This window comes from Cydia fagiglandana, chromosome 17 (assembly GCF_963556715.1).
Source record: "Cydia fagiglandana chromosome 17, ilCydFagi1.1, whole genome shotgun sequence".
In the NCBI taxonomy this organism is placed as follows: Eukaryota; Metazoa; Arthropoda; class Insecta; order Lepidoptera; family Tortricidae; genus Cydia; species Cydia fagiglandana.
The window spans coordinates 8,124,574-8,143,364 of NC_085948.1; the positions used below are offsets into that span (position 1 = coordinate 8,124,574).

At 35.5% G+C, this 18,791-nt stretch overlaps 1 protein-coding gene across 1 annotated transcript in view; it reads left to right on the plus strand.

Moving 5' to 3' along the window:
* Window positions 1-14,465: 14,465 nt before the first annotated feature.
* The window catches only part of LOC134672403 (dual 3',5'-cyclic-AMP and -GMP phosphodiesterase 11-like), a 224,838-nt gene continuing 220,512 nt past the window's right edge, over window positions 14,466-18,791 (plus strand). Inside the window, exon 1 of the mRNA XM_063530286.1 lies at window positions 14,466-14,937. The gene's annotated coding sequence lies outside the window, so the exon portion shown is untranslated. The remainder of the gene's footprint in view (window positions 14,938-18,791) is intronic.

The window sequence follows — 18,791 nt, forward strand, 5'->3', positions numbered from 1 at the left end:
CATTTACATGTAGGTAACTAGGTATAAGGGAAATATCATAAATACTCAAAATTGCCTCTTAAATGTCCCATGACTGGTGCTGTTACTATAGGTATTCTAAATACTTTTTATTATTTTGAATGTTTTAAAAAAGAAGTTTCAAAGTTTTATTTGTTCAAATTTTATAAAGAACCTTTTAAACAATTAATATTATTTGGTAATGACATGGTATAATGTTGCTGATTATAAGCTAGTTACACATACACATATTGTTTCTATCAAAGTTGATAAAATAAAGGGATTTTAACTATTTTGGTGTTTTTATTTATATTTGCATGGTAACCTTTATCCAATAATTTTGTGTTTAAATTTGGCCGCATCTCAAAATCTTTAAAAAACGTTTTTGCAATACGGCCACAACTCTAAATACCTGTCTTTCGGGCCTTGTGTCTTAAAATATATACATTTCTTTTAAAAAGTGGCGTGGTTATAAGGAGGGTTATATCTTTCCGAGTAAAAAAAGCTAAATTTTAAATTCATAGACCTAAAACTAAAGGAGTAAGATCCTATTAAACACCCTGAACTATACTCTCACAACTTTGAGACGCGATTTCTCGAAAAAACGTTTTTTTGAGATGTGGCAGTTTAGCAGACACACGGCGATTTGCGGTGTTTTTGATTGGATTTTCTATTATACGAACTTAGGTTAAGGGAGTGATACGAAGCTACGAAGGGAATGTTTGAAATCGACACGAGTTGCGAATTACCTTTTGGCACGTGTATTGTACATACAACGTTTTACAGTACACGTATTGTGCTAATTACCGCACTAGGTCGGTAAAGTAGCATATATACTGTAAATGAATGATAATCAATGATTAACATAAAAAATAGTTCAATACACCATCAAAATACCGAAATGTAACTAGTAGTTACCGAAATGTAATACAATACCGAAATGTAACTAGTAGTTACCTAAACATAACTAAATGGGCACATACTTAAACGATAGATAGAGAATTGAATGTAATTCCACCTTACATCTTAATAACATAAAGGATTACGTTGTAAATCCGTTCCGTGTGACGTTAAGAGCCAACAGGAGTGGTCATTTCTCAATACAAACGTACTCGACTGTTTCCTCCGTGGGTTTTAATGCTAGAGCAATAATTTTTTCAACACAGATTAATATTGTCAATATCTGTGTCGAATCGTTTTGCTTTTTTTGATATTTTTGTTTTTTAAGGCGCTAGAGCCGTTCAAAAATGGCCAAAACGGCCTCATTGACTATGCCGCAATGAGAGATGTAGTATTCAAAACTGATATCAATTAGCCAAAAAAGCAAAACGGTCTGACACAGATAATTTCATAATCATTTAGATTTCCAAATTTGGCTACGATTGGTTATGTTTTGGAGGAGGAAACAGTCGAGTACGAAACCTCCATTTTTGAGATTTATACGCAGGATTTTTCGTCTTGTCCTTATCGCACTAGTTTTAGGAGCCGCTTCCGCGAGACGGGTATATTTACCTAAAATATTTAAAACTCAGCTCCTGTTTCGTCTTAATAACATAAGGGATTACGTTGTGGATCCGTTCCGTGTGACGTTAAGACGGTTTAAGACGTTTCTGTAGGCGAACTATTCGCAAAACGAAAAGGTGTTTTCATCAAACGTTCCCATTCACGATGTCGTTCTCAGGAATTCAATTTAGCTTTCGCTAAATCTATTTATGTCACGACAGACGAGAAAAGAAAAAATGGTGTCGAAAATCTGATTTCCCCGTTGTGTAAATTTGCCGGATGTCAATTCAGCCACGAATTAAAGTTACCTATAAATAACGCGAACTTCTCTCGTCTTTAAATATTTAAGATTTTAGGGATACGTTTCACAGTTTAAATCTTATAGGACATTTTTTATTAATCCCGAAAAATATCGAAAAAAAAAAGAAATGGGAGTTGGTTTCGGAGTGAAATGAACGAGTTTCACGCAGATGAAGTCCTATGGTAAAAGTACCTTCCTATAGTAAATTCGAAAGACGTTTTTAAAATCAGGTGGGTTTTCATGTTTCATACATAGTAGGTATCTAGTATCTACGCTACTAATAGCGGGAACTTAAATAATAATTGAAGTTCTAACACTTGTTTAAAAATGTCACGTATAGGTACGTAAGTAGTCTATAAACTACGAATATTTCATGTTGTGGATTTTTATTTATTTACTTGACTTAATCAATTAAGTCAAGTAAATAAATATGAAGCGGGCTGAAAGTGATACGTTTCGGCCCTATGAACTGTAGGTGTCGTTATGGTACAAATGGTAAAATAACTGTCTTGTTTCCCCGCCTGGAACAATTGTTATAATTTTACTCATCCCTGCTTTGATCTATTTTCATCTCTGTTAGAATAAATATAATGTGTAGGTAAGGTATAATGGTTATTTTTCGCATAACGCGATCTTAACAATATTGTAAAGAACAAGATATTGTAAATATTGTAATACTGTGACACAAATATTGACATGACAAACTTCTAGCCAGTGTCTCTACTGTACCTGTATCGGATGGTAAATTACATTGTCGCCAACAAAGTTACTGAGACGTCGGAACTTTGTGAATTGAAAGAAATAGGATTCTAACCCCATTCCGATTGTCCATATCAACGAATACCACTAACTGTATTTGTAAGTTACCTCTAACTAAATCAATTTCAGATCTGTTTAAGTCCAAATCGAAGTAGCTGACCTTTAAAAACTAGAAACTTTTCCTCAACCTACATTGCTTCATGTTTCTGATTAATAAATGTTATAATGGATTGTTTGTGCCTGTTTTGGCTGTTTTACGGCTAAAGTTAGAACATTGAATAAATTTCATAGACTCAAAAAGTTTAGCAAATTGGAAGTTTATTAAGATATTTTCTCATAAATCTAAGAGAGTAAGAAAACAGTGAAAAATATCATACAAGCTTGAAATTAAATAAAGTTCAGACGGTAAAATAAAGCGGAATCGACACAATTTCTATAATTTTGTTTAAATTCCTTGGCAAAGAGTCGAACATGAGGCAACCGAGTTAAGAAATGTAGGTCAGCCTGCAACATCCTTGTGGACGTGTGATTTCGCTTTTTGTCTTAAGTTCTACTGCAGCATAGTGCCAATAAGCCTGCCAAGAAATCTAGATGAGATATGGACTCGGCACGGCACTCAGGTCATCCCCCGCTGGCGTCAGCTAAGTTATTTATTTTAAAGTTGCAGCCAAATCCGTTTGCTGATCTGCATATCTGCAACTGGTTTTTTAAAATCAACAAGAAACATTCACCTTCTACACTTGAAAATTCTGTCTAGTAGATTAGAAAGCGATTTAAAAAAAATGAGGGATACGTTCGGAAGCGATTGTAAGTGGAAGATTGAGCTGACAATGAGACATAAATTAATATGTACTTAAAATAAAGAGAAGAATTACTGCGAAGTTTAAAAAAAATCAACTAAGTTGCAGCCACAAAATACCACTACATTGTTTGACCACTCACAATCTTTACAAGATTTCCAAGAGCAACTAAGTTTCCAAACGTACATTGGTAAAATGCACGTGGTAGGGATTTGAGACACTTAAACAATTCACAATAAAATACTTTGTAGAAATGGAATACATTTTGACTACTCTGAGACGCCGCATTCGCCCGCAACTAAGGTGAACTTTCTCGGAATGTGCGGTTGTAGAAATTCGAGTGGCGAAATATCTAGTTGTGCGCCAACTTTGTAAAAGTTTAAGCCCTTAAATACTAGATTGTGGTCGAATAAGTGGTATCTACCGTATCCGTACATATTTAGAGAGAAATTAATTTGGACATTCCAGGACTCACTTTCAAATGCTTTTTTTTATTTTATGTAATAAATTAAACTACTTATTCATGTTTACAGATCCAGAAATAAACATAATAAATAATGAACTGCGAGTGACATCATCATATCTCTTAACTATTCTTGTTATTTACTTGTTTATTTTTCGGCTAAGTATGTTTGGAGGAAATAAACCTAAATAATTAAATTAAATAATAGTCTTCTCTAAGATATTCTGTCATCAGAACTGGTTGGGGTTTTTTAATTATTTTTACAGATTTTTCAAGTGAAGGAACGCTTTTTACGTGTGGGACGGCTACTCCCACGCTAAAAAAGTTTCTTTTAAAATACGGTGTGAAATATGTTAACGTAATTTGTCCCGGCACCCGGCCCTCGTTTCTTGTTACTTTAACAAATTATGAGCGATTTCTCAAGCTACATTACTTGGAGGAAATATCATTGAAATATAATAGTGTCGTAACAGTCAAATCAATTACTTCTTAAGGTAATACTAATACAGTAAGCTATTAAGATTAGTAGATAAATAAAATATTAAACTGCCATAGTGCTATAGGATTTTTTCTAATGGTAGGTAAGTGAACTCAAGTAAATATAGCTAAAAATGGTGTGATCCTCCACAGCCGGACCACCTCGTCCGATTGCGCTCAGTTTTTAATGGCGAAATGTACCTCTAATGTACTTCATGTACCTCGTCGGAAATTGAACGTACCTCTGTAGTTTGGCAGATATATGCGTTTAAAAGGGGTCCGGCTGGGGAGTAAAATCTGCAGCCGGACCACGCCTGGATCCGATCATATCTGTTATTTTGAGATATAATTTAAATATCAGATGAATGTACCTGTTACGTACCTCCGAAGAAATCGTTTTTTTATTTAAAAAATGGTCTCATAAATGAATTTTCATACATTTCATTTTTTGAGTATACGCGTAAGCGCCTGTCAAAAAATAATAGCAACATAGTAGAAAACAAATGTATTCAATTCGGGCAAGTCGTCTAACGTATCAACTAGATACAAATGTGGGTGGTTATAGGGAGTGTTTTAAACCGACACGAGTTGCGAATTACCTTTTCGCACGTGTATTGTACAACGTTTTACAGTACACAGTTGAAATTCGCAGAGATGTTGCCGCTATAACAACAAATACTAAAAAATAATAAAATAAATATTAACGTGGGGCTCCCATGCAACAAACGTGATTTACTTTGCCTCTTTGTGCGTAATTTATAAATAAATATTAAGTATACGGACATTCTTATAGTAGACCGGCCAGCGAAAGAAAAGTGTTCTAGAAATCGATTTCCGCTCATGTCGTCCGGGATATGGGTGAATATGGTATCAATGCATTCAGTGTAATGCCTTGAACCCAAATATATGAGATGACAAGCGCGAAAGTGGTGGGGATAATTGCTGTGACGTCATAAAGTCGGCAGTACAAATATATGTATAACGTACTGTAACATTTTCAATACTTGGTCTAACAAATTATTAGAAAACGTTCAAAAATTTCACAAACCACAGTTGACTTCGAACTGCTATAAATTGAAAATGGCTGAATGGATTAGTCCAAAATACATACCAAATGACTGTGAATATCCTTTACATAATGTTAAAAAATGATTAACCAGATATATCAAAAAATAAGAAAAGTATATTAAGTTGGAAAAAAAGTGTAGGTCTCACAGTGTTTTATAGAAGCCAAAAAAGTGACATCCTCATTTTAATGCAAATTACTGAAGTTTAGATCATTACAAATGCAAGACTAAAATTCCCGCGTGTCCAATTTGCGTAGTTTTTGTGTAATAATTTTTTGAAAATCGTGTTTTAGGCACCCGGATATAAACTAAAACTTAAAAAAAATTGCAAATCGTTTAATGAACTTTCCGTTGTTTAGTATTATTGGATAAACCGTTTGAAGACGCAGATTTAGAGGCAATTGTGACATCTCTAGGTATATTGTTTACAAAGATATTAATGAATTTATTGTTTTTGGTTTTTATTTTTTTTCTTCTATGTTCCGCCGTAGTAGGAGCCCATATTTGTATGACAGCTTCATTTATATGTCTTCTATCCACCCTATTTTTTACAAGACCTAATTCCGTGGAAGATTGAATTTAAAGCCAATTAAAATTTTCGGTCAGGGCTGCCACTACCAATATCCGGTTTCAGCCGGATATAATATTAACGCTGTATACACAGTATAGCACTTTTATGGGTGGTAAAAACAAACTTTAATATGTTAATAAAAACCTACACATATGAAATAATAAGTTTTTTTAAGATTTAGTAATTTATTAGCTATAGATAACTTACAAATTCTTCCTCTTTATAATTAGGGTAGATAATTACATTTTGGTCGTTAGCTGTATGACAGTCAACTACAAAGAGACGTATACACTTTTGGACCTCATTACCATGCAGTAAGGTGAAACACTGCTGTATATATCTGTTTTTAGTCGGGTCATCATTTTCTACTTCGAGGCTCTCTGCCCCATCTTGCACCTCGTAATAACTGTCGTCTGGACAGAACTCGGATGTTGGTGTTGGGGTTTCCTCCTGAGATTCCTGTGCCTGTGGTGATTGCGGTGCTTTCAATAAAGCTACTGCGGCAGATGGTAGGGGACGTTTTTTAATATATTTTATTCTCTGTGACATCTGTTGTTCGGAAATTACTGGATCTGATGAGACTAGTGCTCTGTGAAACAAATCAGACATTGTTTTTATCCTATCCGATTTCCGAGTATGGTGTTCTCGATCGTGACGCCAATATTTGTTCCGTGACTCTGCTGCTTGCTCGGAAAGCATACCAACTGGAACAGACGAGTTTCGAATGATTGCAGCGCCATGGGCCAAAATTTTATGTATGGTGACTGTCATAGGATACCATTTGTAAGTATTGACATATTTTTGGACTAGTTCTTTACAAAAATTGCCAAACTTCTCTGCGTCTATTGGAAGACCACTCGACAATACAACTAGAACTGTGTGGGGATCGTCCAGAAGCCACTTCTCTAAGCCAAAGATGTTTTCAAATGCTTCACGATGTTTGTCAGACAAAACTGTTCTCGCGGTATTGCCGTCATTAGTAGTGCCACTATTGAAACGTACTGCCCTAAATTTAAATTCCAATTATTAAATGTTTAAAAATTAAATTAAATAAAGTTAGGGTCAAGTACGAGTTGGAGTTGCACATTGAGGACCCGTGTCATCGTACACTGTATGACATGGTAAAATTTTTTTAGACCCTTCGTGTGCGAACCCGACTCTCACTTGCCTGATAGGTACTTACTAAATCAGTTCTCGAAGCAGTGGGATCACATTTTCTTCCATATGAAGTCGAAACCAGATATCCCCAAGAAAATGGCGTATTAATAAAAATACCGAAGTGCCAACCCTAGCGGCCGGATAACCCGGTTATAGTGTTTCGATGATTACTTGAATGTTTCACGGAATTAGGTCTTGTAAAAAATAGGGTGGATAGCAGACATATAAATGAAGCTGTCATACAAATATGGGCTCCTACTACGGCGGAATATGGAAGAAAAAAAATGAAAACCAAAAACATTAAATTCATTAATATCTTTATAACCAATATACCTAGAGAAGTCACAATTGCCACTAAATTTGCGTCTTTGAATGGTTTATCCAATAGCACTAAACAACGGAAAGTTTACAAAATAATTTGCAAATTATTAACGTTTTTCGTAAAATCCGGGGGCCTAAAACACGATCTTCAAAAATTTATTACACAAAAACTATGCAAATGACTAAAATGAAATGAAAAAGACTACTAAGTAAACTCGTGTCGGTTTAAAACACTCCCTATAACCACCCACATTTGTATCTAGTTGACACGTTAGACGACTTTCCCGAATTGAATACATTTGTTTTTTACTATGTTGCTATTATTTTTTGACAGGCGCTTACGCGTATACTCAAAAAATGAAATGTATGAAAATTCATTTATGAGACCATTTTTTAAATAAAAAAACGATTTCTTCGGAGGTACGTAACAGGTACATTCATCTGATATTTAAATTATATCTCAAAATAACAGATATGATCGGATCCAGGCGTGGTCCGGCTGCAGATTTTACTCCCCAGCCGGACCCCTTTTAAACGCATATATCTGCCAAACTACAGAGGTACGTTCAATTTCCGACGAGGTACATGAAGTACATTAGAGGTACATTTCTCCATTAAAAACTGAGCGCAATCGGACGAGGTGGTCCGGCTGTGGAGGATCACACCTAAAAATGTACATATTATCACTTAAGTGTGTTTTTAATTAAATTTATCGATTTGAGATGCAAAATATCTTGACTTCAGACGACAAGCCTATTTCCTTTCCTGAAGTTGTCTCAGGAGAATCAAAATAGATAGTTAAAAGTTAAATCGCGGCCCACGCTGATAAAAGTTTTATTGTTTTACAATACGAGTATCTTGTAACCTTTATGGATTTTAGATTACTGTTCTATTAAGGACCGAACTTGTTGAAAGGTCTGCTGCCCAGATCAAATTAAAACTGGGTACTTATTTCCTGCTTATTTAAACTTCAGGTTTACGAGTCTTTATTGTCATAAGAAGATAATTTATTTAAATGATGAAGTTTTTAAATGAGACATTGAATATCTGGACATTTTCATGTCAGGAATGTGACGGTTAGATATTACCATACCTCGCAATCGAGTTAGCAAAACCGTAGCAGTTGCACATTAAGGTTGACGCATATATACGTATTTACTAAGTCAAATACAAAAACTATGTTTTAAATTAATTATTTAAGATCTGTTTGCGTGTGATTACGCTAAATAAGGTATTTACATCCTTGTGCTATACACACATCATTACGTTATAAGTAGGTAGAATTTATTTTGAATTTCAAATTAAGAGTAAACAAATTGAGATCAAATAAACAAAAATTTAAAGAAGTAATTTAATAATTTACTTTCCTGAAACACAAATTTAACTTTAAAATTAAAAAAATAGTGACTATGTTATCATGAGTTCATGATGATGATTCATGACATATGAACGCTAACCTTTACATTCAACTGTCATTTGCTATGATTTTGCTAGCTCGATTGCGAGGTATGGATATTACTGATACACGACTCAAGGCGCGCTTTAAAGTACAAGTTATGAAAGTGTCCATCTACAAAAATCTTCACATTGAATACTTCACGCTAATGAGTTGCTGCTGCTCCCTACAACTCGCACATCCTCCCTTGCGCATTGGAGGGTCTGTCACCGGTTTACTAACGAATGGGCCAAAAACGTTTCCCAAAGTATCACATCCCAAACTATGTTTCCCAAATTATCATTTCCCAAAAAAATGTTTGGCAAAACAACTTATCGCAAATTTTCAGTTAGCAATAGTCTTTTTTGGTAAGTTATTATTTAGCAAATAATTACTTAGACAAGTTTCATTTTACCAAATATTATTTAGTCAGATGTATCATTAAGCATAACTTACATGTCCCAAAATATTGCATGGCATACAATTTACAAACCAATAGAGAGGAGGGTGCAGAATTTTATATGGTATTTAACTGATCATTACATATACATAGTAAAATGTAACGTCAAAAACAGAGAGATGCCTATTTGTCAAATTTGCGAAGTGACAATTTTGACCAAATATCTTTTTGGAATATAATATTAGACAATAAAAAACGTTTGCTAAATAAGATTTTGTCCTAATAACATTTGACAAAGTAAAATCATGCCAAATGATAATTTGATCAAATAAATTATATGCGAAGTGTAACTTTGCTAAAGGTTCCTTTGGGAAATTAAACTATTGCGATAAGTTTGTTGGGAAGTGAAATTTGGCGAAACGTATTTGGCCCAAACGAAAGTACACCGTCTGTCACCATATGGCTTACATATGAACCTAAACTTTGACACTATGCTCCAACAAGTGGCGGGCTCCTATGCTGCCCTCTACAGATCACTTTAACTCTTGCGCATTTCCTACGTGTACCATCAGTGAAGGCTAATGCGTAAAGTCATGCACGTTTTCTTGCAAGCGAATGAATGTCCAGAAGAGATCGTCATTAATATTTCATTTAAACAGCAGTCAATTAGCTGACAGTAAAGACGCCCAAGGCCGCGCTGGAGTTTCAAGTTGATATCAAAGTAGGAATATCGATCAGCTGTTTGTTTGTACAGCCAGGTCGGCTACCCACTCCGGCGATGACATTATTAGCACAGATACAGATATAGACTACCTACGATAGGCTACGCAATTAGAAACCATATTGAACATCATCGAAGTAGAGCTCGCTAAACGAATCCCATACCTCCTCAGCCTTCTGTGTATTCCTAGAAACCTTGCGTAGAAACCTTTACTTCTAATCACACATTATCACACCCTTTTAGACAATGATTCCTGGGATAAAAAGTAAGTATCTTTTACCGAGCAAGGGTGAACCGTCGGTGCTTTAAACTTGGGCATAAAAGCTTTCTTATTTTCGGCTATTTTCCACGATATCTCGCATTTCTCAACTGATTCTTGTGAAATTTTGTGAGCTGTTCCAATAATTATATGTTTTTTTTGTCGATTCTAAATATTCCAAATGTCGGAGCCATGGGGGTTTGGGAGGTCTCGAGCTCATAGTCACTAGTAATATTAATATTAATAACTATATGTACGAATTATTACACCGAGAGCTTAACCACGACACTAAGTTGAATCTACTCTTCATTCCATGTTATGTTTAACCCTAAAGCTTTTGATATTTTCAATTGACTAAAGTACAGGTCGCAAACGTGTACGCAATTGAAGCGAGGGGCTCTCTAATATCTTCTAAATTAGAGTGGATCCGTCAAAGTTGCCTATATGGTCCATTAGTCCATCTGGTGGTTAGGTAAGTGATCAGTGGATACAGGTAAGCCAGAAATACATTCGTGAATGAACGACTCTTCAATCGGAGCGTTCGTGGAAAATTTTACACCGCTACATTTGGAAATCGAATGACGTCAAAGGATTTTGACGCCTATTTGAAGTAGGAAACAGAGGAGAATTGCATGGATGCGACTGGAGATGGTTAGGGATAATAGTATCGTATCTGTATTAATTCAAAACGAAAATATTACTTTACTAATCCGCGAAAAGATAACGTAACCCGTTATACTTGCGTATTTTTACATGCATCGTATCCGTTATTAATTATTTCCATACTCACATGTTGTCTTACGGACGACAAAGATATGTAAATAACTCATTTATAAATTAGACACCTACACTTAAGTAGTCTAATAAAATTAGCGACGGAGTGTAGGAAAGAGAGAAAGTGTATTAAATGGTTTGGAAAAATCATATTTGACATTTTATGTTTCCTTTATTGGGGGACTTGGACACGACAGGCTCCAAATAATAAATTATTATTTTTCCAAAGTGCAATTTATACTGGGAACAATGTGTACTAGGTACCGTTATTACCTTGTTGCCTTACACGTACACTGACGTTCAAAAGTGCATGGACATGTTTCAACCGTCGAAATTACGGTCGGCATCTATCCATGCACTTTTGAACGCCACTGTACCAAGGTACTCTCTCAATATAAGGAAAAATTGGTAACTATGTCTGGGACGCTTACAAAGTTACTGTGTTTCAACTTTGAGGAGCAGCGTGAGATACGAGATTTTTTCAAAATAGTGACGATACGATCAAATCATCAAATCTACGTCAAATCATGGGATTAGTTGTCAAGCGAACCCCAGGCTCCTATGTGAGCCGTGGCAAAATGCCGGGATAACGCGAGGAAGAAAAAGTGACGATATAGGATATTGGTAATGCGAAGATACACTAGCTCATCGATTTCACAGCAATTTTATCCCCGGCTATCACTAACACTACTGGTGTCGGGTATCATATTCCTAATGACGTAACTGAATATCCATTTATTATATTAAACTGGTAATCTGTTACACGGCTAGCCAAATCACCAAAACATGTAATAGGCAATATCGTAACAGACACGTAATCTATTTCAAACTTCATGGCTGCAAACATAGACGAAGTAATCATAAGACACAAAGTGATGGGATAGCGTAGGGCTGGTTCTGACAGTTACGTTAGATGGCGTTGAATTGCCCCCAGCATTTTGCTATGCAGTAATTGTGTTGTCAAGGTTTGGCAATTCGATGGCGCGTTTCAACGAGATATATCTGACGAATATGCTTCCAACATGTCCGTTTAATATGTCATTTTGTTGTTGATTACGTCCTAAGTAACAAAATGCATTTTATACCTTAAGGACCTACTTTTTTTTTAAAGTGTGTTACTTACTAACCAGAGCCTAGAGAATAGTGAACTTACTGGCGTAAACAAAACCATACTATGTTAGGATATATAGGTATGTATGTAAGAAGTTATTTAATAGTTACGTCAGACGCTACGCTACTGAATTTTATGCCTTTATAAAATGAATTGTGAACAAAACCGCATATAGAAGTGAATGTTTAATTTAGTCCAGGTACAACAAAGCTTTGGCCGGCAGCCACTGAACGGAAATGGTACCTACCGTACAGTCGGATAGCGGCGCTGAAAATAGAATTCGCGTCCATTCTAACAAATGCGGTCTTTTCTGAAATTCATGAAGCTTTAATAATAAGTGCGCAATTCGTGAGGTGTTTGTAATTAGCAAAGCGCTTTTCGTTAAGTAATTACATTTTGTATGAACATTTCACACGAGTTATAGTGACATATTTAATCAAGTAGGCACCAGTACGGATATGATGGTCGTTCTTGTCTACGTGACAGCGTGATAAAACGGCATCCGTCACTTTCTAACCCACGGTGTTAAAAGGTGACAGTTATTTTATCACGTGGATAAAGATGGATAAAGCCATCCATAATACGCCGGCAGATGCTAGCGTTTTATCCATGACAATGCGTGCTTAATCACGGTAGAAGGAATCCGGTAGCAAAAGCCCTAGATAATTCACAGTCAGTTAAAATTTTGTAATTACTATTGATTTATTTCTTAATGTATACACCATCTTACTATAATTTAGTTCGTATTATGATTTTACTGAAATACTATGACCGCGTCATGTGACGTTATGCAATTCATTCATATGCACTTCTTGCAACTGTCCTGCCGTTATGTTATGAGACTTAGGATTGCTATAAGATTACCTTTTAAATTATCAAGAGTAACAAATTTTACTTACTCATCGGTCCGATCCCCTTTTATTTCTTGATTTACATTCCTATGTAACATTTCTTCAAACCAATTGAAACTAATTTAAACTAAAGACGTTTTATAGTTATGTATTTTTATTTTATATCTATTTTTAACTTTAGTTTTAATAACTAAAGTACCGAGTCTATTAATAAAACATGTCAACTTCGCTTATACTTATTATTTGCTTTATTAAAAAACCTGCAATAATCCCTTTTTAATTTCTTTATAGTTTTTATTTCAGGTAACTTCCAAAGAATACCAGAACTCGATTCATGTGAGTACCCTATTGTTTTTTTCTTTGTGTTTGTGCTTGTGAAATTTAATATGGTAAACCATCATACGGTGTGCTCACATGGTATCATTATCTAAAAAGTTTGCTGGAAAATGTTTTATAGGTAGGCGATGTTTGTCGTATAATTTTTATAGTTTATTCTTTTCCCCTTTGCTTGCGCAGTTATTATAATTTTAACCGAATTTAATAAATAAATAAAAACTTTGATGTATTACTACGACAACACAACATTTGCATTTTGCATTTCATTCCACTCATACGAATGAGATGGATGTTGCTGGGTTTCATTTAGTATTAAACTGGTATCGCGAAGACTTGCCATAAGTACATGCTTTTGGTATTCAAGAAGGCCAATGGTGAAGAAAATTTAACAAAATAGGCGATAAAGAGTCGTGCTTGTATGAAATAAAGTGTGTGATTTTTAAGCCTGGTTTGATCATGCTTTCTCATATTTTATACATTTTAACTCATTATCAAAACCTCGTCCTCCAGACCTCTTTGGGTCATCAGGGTTGGATAAAAAAAACCGTTGGGTACACAATGATCATTATCCACGAATAAATTATTTCTCACATTGCTTAAACATTTCGTTGTTTTTTGAAATGCAAACAGTTGGTGCTGCATCTGCTGCATTTTTTACCTCTATGTTTTAAATTGCTTTTCATTTGTTACATTTTGTATGTAATGTTCGATTGTAGGTTTTTTTATGTACTTACCTGATCACATGTCTATGTCTATGGGACGGCCGAATCGTTGGTTGGTTGATTTGTTGGTTACCAATATCGGAGTTGGTCCCATAGTAACCGTAAACTGTAAAGGCATTTTGACGTGTAGGGATTTTACTGCTGTTTTATTCAACGGCGTGGTCGTCTAATTGAGAATGGCAACAACTATTAATTGTAGATCATAAATTGCTTCGTTTCCTGCGGCGTCTTCAATTAATTCATTCATTAATGCTCGTGTCGTGTCTCCTATCGCGTCTGGCTGATATGTCTCTATGAACGTGTGACATCGAACTAGTTACTCGCGACTTGACAGTGCGTAGTGCGTCTTGCCGACTCGCCTATACACTGTTTATCGAGTGTATGTGCAGTTGCAGCGTGTGTGGTTGTTTTATGCTGTTTATCAGTTTCATTCTGTCTTTGTGTGTGAGGGTTGTGAGCGCGTGTGCTGTGTGTGTGTAAGTGCGCGAGTGTGTGGGTGTTCCTGAGCGGCGCTGAGTGCGGTTAGACGGCGGCGCCAGTTGACTCCCAAGCGCCGCGCAGCCACTACGCTTAGCCGCGTTTTGTCCGCACCGCGATCCCAATAACTTTGTGCACTGGAAACTTTTCAAAGCAATTTTCGCGTGTTATCGAACTTCGCTTCGCGTTATCGTCGCGAATTACGTGTACCGCGCTGCGGGCGTGCTTGCTGAGCGATTAGACACGCACTTTCGCACGTGTAAACGTATCGGTCGGTCTATTTTTGAATATTCTCTAAACGCTACACCGCGAAGTTTTCGAAACGCCCGTACCGGGTTAACGCCCGCTGCACAGTGCAGTCGCAACGGCAGTGTTTTTGTTGACGGATAACATTTTGTGTTGTTAACCTCCGCTCAATCTGAGAGACGTTATCTGTAAGTATGACCCCGGTTGTGATACTGGCTGTTTGTTTAATCTATTACGCTGTGTTCATTTCGACATCAATGATATTCCTACTCCCTAGATACATGTTAAGAGAACCCTTTGATACTAGAACTTTGTTTATCGCAGTACCTATTCTGTCATTACAAAATATACAAACAAACTGGGAATAAATAAGAGTATGTGATCGCTGATCGATGAACACGTATCAGTGTTTTATATGTGTGCATCTTTGTGGGTATGCGTGAGGCAACACATGTATACAAACAAATGTGCCCACCGCTTCGGACTCGGTCCTACTATACATACATACATAATTACATACACGATATGATGTTGGTATGTGGATCTTAGGTACATTTCGCGTAGTTACCAATGTTAGACTGAGTTTGAAATGCGTCGCGGTATGGAATTAATAATAACATAATAAATAATTAAATATTTTATGGACACGAGACGATATCTAAATTAAACAGGTTTTACCAGTTCAAACTAAATTGATATACATAGGTACCTACCTATTTTTCTTTGATGTAACTACCTACATTATACAATAAGCGTTTTCACCTACGAATAAAAACACTAAGGCCTACTTGCACCATTCTACTAACCCGGGATTAAGCGGTTAAACCGTTAACCTAGTGTCAAATTGTACTGGTAACCATGGTAACGCCAAGTTTAACCGGTTAACCCCGGGTTAGTAGGATGGTGCAAGTGGGCCTAAGCGCCACTTGCACCATCCTACTAACCCGGGTTAACCGCGTTAAGTTAAACCTGGAGTGACCATGGTAACCAGTACAATTTGACACTGGTTTAACGTTTTAACAGGTTAACCCCGGGTTAGTGAGATGGCCCTAAGAGTTACATTCGGATGGCGACTGCAAGTTGCAACGTTACTGCTGCAGCGTGCAGCGTTGGGGTGGGTAGTGGTGTCAATACATCGCGTACCGTAAAATGGGGTGAGTAGGGTCAAAACTGAAATTTAAACCTCGATAACTTTTTATTTTTACATATGAAAACTGAATGGTGTATATGATAAGTGTTCCGGACGTTTATATTTTAGTTTTTATTTTATTTTGGGTAGTTCCATTTCATAACTTTGACGATAAAGAGGAAAACTCACCTCCCCCCGTAGTGCCTCCTATTTGGGGTGAGAGGGGTTTTCATACAAAGGTGATTTTGGAAGATTGTTAGATCGATTTTATTTATTATGCGTATTACTATAGCTCCATTTTAAATTGGAATACTTTATTTTGTAGCAGTAGCCTTAAAATCCCTTCTCACCCCCTCTCAAACCTTCTCTCCCCATTCATAACCCACCTCTCCCCTCGAAACCTACTCACCCCGTTTTACGGTAGGTACCTAAACGATAATTTACGAGTATCCACCGTACGATGTGATAAATTCATCCCTCTCGCATTTACTTATTTATAATTGTACTTTATGTTCAATACATAATGTACCTAATACATACATCTATGGCTGTTGGCGGACTTTATGCCTAAAGGCGTTCTACAACCCCCTAACTAACCTAAACCAACCCAAAACTTGCTGGCATAGAACAAACACTTCTTGTCAGTCATCGTAATACTATTAAAGTTCCGTCACACAGCCGCGTGTATATGTAAAACGCTCGCCCCGATAACGCGCCTGTGTGACGAAGCCTTTAGAGTCGGACCACACTAAGTTTTCATGCCAAACGTCAAGTATGAGCTTATAATAATTAATAATTATGTCGCTGTGCTTTCTTACTGCCAAGTTAGCGTTGCCAGAGTCCACTTAGAGATTTAGGTATATGATTGAACAGCTGTTAAGGGGCTCCCCCACGCCAATGACCTTCGATCTGAATCCCTTAGTTTTCTAATGTTTTTTGTAGCTTATCATATTAACAGCAACGGCTTTAAGCAATATAGTATCCCATATTTACTTTAAAGTTCATTGTCTTCGAGATATTTGGCATCAAAGTTGAACAATTTTAGGTTTAAAAACTGGTTTTCTGGCCATAACTTTTGTGTTTATTAGTTTAAAATTAAAACCTTGGCTACGACTTTTGAGACTTCAAAGACGAACCCAAATATGTAGATTTCGTACATGTAAGATCCTTCACTGCAAACTAGATACGAAAAAAGTGTTTATTTAGACAATGTTGAAAAAATTCATAAAAAAATAAGTATTCAATTTTTTTCAAAATCCGGTGGACAAAACCGGAGATAAAAGATTGAAGAACCGATAACCGATTGTCTTATAATTCTATCTGTAGTGCAGAAAAAGAAGATATGATTCAAAACTTGTCAAAAATGGATGAAAACCTCGGGTAGCCCCTTAAAAAAGATAATTCGTATTTATTTAACCTCTTGAATCTAAATGTACATTACAATTACCTACATATTCGTCCAATCTTATTGGAGCCTTTCAGGAACCAAATAAAGTAGCATTTCTTTTGTTTCAGTGCTTTATAAAACAAACGAAATTCGTTTTAATTTACTTATAGAATAAGGTTCAAATTAAAAAATTTAAAACTTTATATGGTGGGTATTATGAAGGTTAATCGGGGAGATAGGGTAAAAAAGATTTGCTGGCGAAACCTACCTAAGGGAGTAATGGGAACGTATGATTAGGTTAAATATTGCCATGCCACACTATTCATATTCATATATTTTATAGTTAATGAGTGATTACATGTCAACAGCATATAATTTTGGTTGTTATTAATAAATATATAATTCGTAAAATTAAAAAAAAAACAGTATATAATTTAAATACATTTAATTGTAAATAACATTCTTAGTTTAAGGTACTATTGCTAAAAAATAATTATTTATGGTTAAGATAGCTTCGTTAGTTCGTTTTTTTAGCATTAGAAAGAACTTTGAAGAAGTTAAGCGATTTTGGCATGTCTTTTAATTGAAAAACGCTTATTAAAAATCAGTAACTATCATTTATGAAAGCAGAAGAATATAAATGATCGTATTAGATTCATAATTGTTACATATTTGCCGTAAGGTTTACTCGGGTAATTCCGAATGTCGAAAATTGTCGGTTAATTCCGAAAAGAGACTTTTATTATGATGGAATTAAGGGTGATTTTCATCTGAATTTCGGAATTATCCGGCATTCGGTATTACCCGAATACACCTTAACTTATTTTTAAAATGTGTTTTTCAATTAAAAGACACATCAAGATTGTTTACCTTATTTCTAATGCTAAAAAAACGAACTATAGTGAATAAGTCTTTATTCACTAAGCTATCTATCGATTGTTTAGTTTAACCTTATCTGTCAAGAACTACTGCGTTCAGTTTTCTCTCTACTAAAAATTAAGCTAAGCTAATGTTTATATTCCGATAAGAAACGTACACAATTTTTCGAGACACGAGCGCCGTTTGCCAAACAATGCGAACGGTTTGTAGGTTAGGTATGTAACCAAATCGTTGTTGTTTATACCTATTTTGTTGTTAATTCATTATGTCGTCATTCATACGTAGTTAAATTGCCGTTAGAATCAACAAAGTACCGAATCTTGACATGATTTTATGACTTAAAATGGTAGGATTTATAAAAATATGAATTCGAATTTGCATCATATTTGTGATATTATTTGCTTACTCTACAGTATACCCAAAGATAATAATTCTTAATATGTTGAAAGTTACCAAATTACAACTTACAAATAATGTTAGCTATTGTACCTACTTAGTTGCGCATCAGTGTTTGAAAAAAATAATAACTTGCACGCGGAACGCTTTGCCGCAGTTTAATACAATTAACATCGTAATTGTTAATATTGTTATATCACTTAATGAAGTTAATGACGTCACAAGACCGCACGTATAGGATCATGGACCAA